The sequence below is a fragment of the Aplysia californica genome, unplaced genomic scaffold (genome assembly GCF_000002075.1).
Source record: "Aplysia californica isolate F4 #8 unplaced genomic scaffold, AplCal3.0 scaffold00017, whole genome shotgun sequence".
In the NCBI taxonomy this organism is placed as follows: domain Eukaryota; kingdom Metazoa; phylum Mollusca; class Gastropoda; order Aplysiida; family Aplysiidae; genus Aplysia; species Aplysia californica.
Genome location: NW_004797287.1, coordinates 2,267,524 through 2,270,168, shown reverse-complemented (window position 1 = coordinate 2,270,168; position 2,645 = coordinate 2,267,524). Strand labels below are relative to the sequence as shown.

General features: G+C 40.3%; 1 protein-coding gene across 1 annotated transcript in view; it reads left to right on the top strand.

The window, feature by feature from the left end:
- Window positions 1-588: 588 nt before the first annotated feature.
- LOC101861097 (spondin-1) overlaps window positions 589-2,645 on the top strand; it is a gene marked incomplete in the record, with an annotated part of 288,932 nt that continues 286,875 nt past the window's right edge. Inside the window, 1 exon segment of the mRNA XM_035971468.1 lies at window positions 589-1,079.

Genomic DNA, 2,645 nt, shown 5'->3' with positions numbered 1-2,645 from the left:
CCAAAGGGGGGATATTAACATGTTCTTATCCACAGTAGAATTGTAAATGGGCTGATTTATCAATGTCATGCTCATACTGTGCCGGAATAACTGCTTTTTCTTTCCTCATCCTTACTAACGTCATTTTCCTCTACTTCTTTTGTATGTTTGTCACTCTCTTGTGAACTGCTATTTCTGGGGTGCCTTGATAGTCGAAGCAGACTTTGGGCTGTTGAGGCTAGAGAGGTGAGCAGAGTAAGCCTGATTCCCCGTTTGGGCTTCTTCGTTGACATCCACCCCTTTACCGTCATATGACCTTATGCAGTTGCGAGCGCCGTAAAACTCTTGCTAAAACAACTTGTGAAAAAAAGCAAAAAAAAAGCGCGCGTAAGTTTGCCCAGGCCAACGTTCGATTCTGTTCCAGTGGAATCCAGGCGAGAATTCATTCTTCGCGCGACTACCACCTACCTCGTCAAACTGAAAGCAGAAGCGACGAGGGCTGAGGCAGGCAGGCAGACACTGTTGCAGAAGCGAGAGACGCGAATCGCGCGCTCTACCTTCCCCTCTCTCTCTCTCTCCCTCTCTCCCTCCCTCCCTCCCTCGTTCCCGCCCGCCCCCGTCGCCCCGTCCCCTCGTTCTATGTCCCACAACGGATCAGGAAAGCCGTTTTTGATGTTTCAACAGTTGAAAAGTAGCTCTAATCACCGTTGTAAAAAGTTTTGGCTTGGCAGTGTGGGGTCGATCGTTCCCTGCCGCCTGGGCGAGTGACTCTCGATCGTTCTCAATTTCGCATTTTGTTTTTGGAGTAGAGGATCTTCATTAATTTTCTTCTCGTGTTCTTGGATTACATTTTGTGTTTCTCAACCCGTGTTCCTTCACGGAGAAGTGCTGGGATAATTGACCACAAAGTACCCGTGTGGACTGTGATAGTGTTTCGCCCACTCGGATGACTTGATCATCATTTCTTGTGATCGTTTTCTCGGACTAGATTTCTACTTTCGTCCTGGAACAGTTGTGGTTGTGCTTGTTTTTAAAAAAATCTACCTCTTGTTCTGTGCAGTTTGTGGGAGATTACTACAGAAGGCTTTATCAAGCTGCCGGTTTGTACCTTACATTAAACAATAGGCCTATAAATGTATTGTAAAAAAATCTTTGGAACTTTTTAAAGAAATATTTTTGAGCAGGCCCTATGTTATTTCCTAATTTTACTAGGAAAAAATGGCCCTTTTTAAAAAAGAAACGTTGTTGTCGTCAATCTATTTTATTCTCATGCTGTCTCTGTAAAGGGGACTGCAATTCTTTAAGGGAAAACTCCAGTAGGCTCTTTTATGACGATTATAGATTGCATTTTCCAAACAAAGCCAAAATCTTTCCATCCCTACCCGTCCCTACAAACATCGCATTATATAACAACAACACAAGACAAAATACAACAAAATCATTAAAACTTAACAACAACAACAACAACAACAGAGCAACAATAAAAACAATGATAATATCGACAACAACATCAATAACAATAGCAACTTTAACAGCAATAAATACAACAACAACCACAACCACAAAAACAATAACAACAATAACAACAACAACAACAACAATAGCAACAGCAACATTAAAATGTTAATTATTCACAGGTACAATATATCGTTTCGTCTGACAACATGTTTACTTGTAGAAACAAATTCAAACTTTAAGCAAAACATTAACAGACGTTTACGAAGAAACCACATGTTTTGCTGATTAACAGTAAAAATGAAAGGTGAACGGACACAAAATATCCTCTTCCATTTTGTCAAACATCTACCCCCATCGTTTTACCTCCAGCAGGTAGATCTATAGCACCATTGGAAAATGATAACAGAAATCCAATGATAGCACGCTATATCAAAACAAATGATAACAATATCTAAACAGTGTCACTTTCCTCTTAAAAATCGCTATATTTTATTGCATGACATTTCAACAACAACAACAAAAAGAAGATACAAAAATCCCCGTGCATCTCCATCTGAGCATGACTTTGCCATGACAGCCGTGTTGTAACATTCAGCAAGTCAAGTCAACAAGTCGCGAGCCTGGCTTCATTTAGAAACCACGGGGAATTCAGTCATTCAATGCAGGCGTGGAGGGGAAAAAACGACATTAATATAATATGTTATTATTATTATTATGCTACAGCTGTTTCATGCAGATTTTGCCAGTTCGGCGCGTTGCGGACTTCCAACAAAAAACCCCACAACAAAACCCACACACACATACACACACACACACACACACACACACCAAAAACAATCCAACAATAGCAAAACAGAAACAATAACAAAACAAAACATATAATAAAAGATAAAACAAAAGAAGAAACAAACCCCGATCCTTTAGACATCTTGTCCTGGTAGGTGTGGATGAAGGCCAAAGATAACATTCACACAAGCAACTAAACCTCACAGCTACAATAAACAATCGGAGACAGAGTAAAAATATTCCTCAGAAGTTTTTCCGTAACGAGCGACCTCTCAAACAATTTCAATAAAGAAAAGACCTAACCCTACCCCTACACCTACCCCTACCCTACGCATACCCTACCCGTACCCATTACCCAAAACCTTATCCTAACCCTAACCCCATAGTCTACTCTGTTTAATAATAATAATAGTAATAATGAT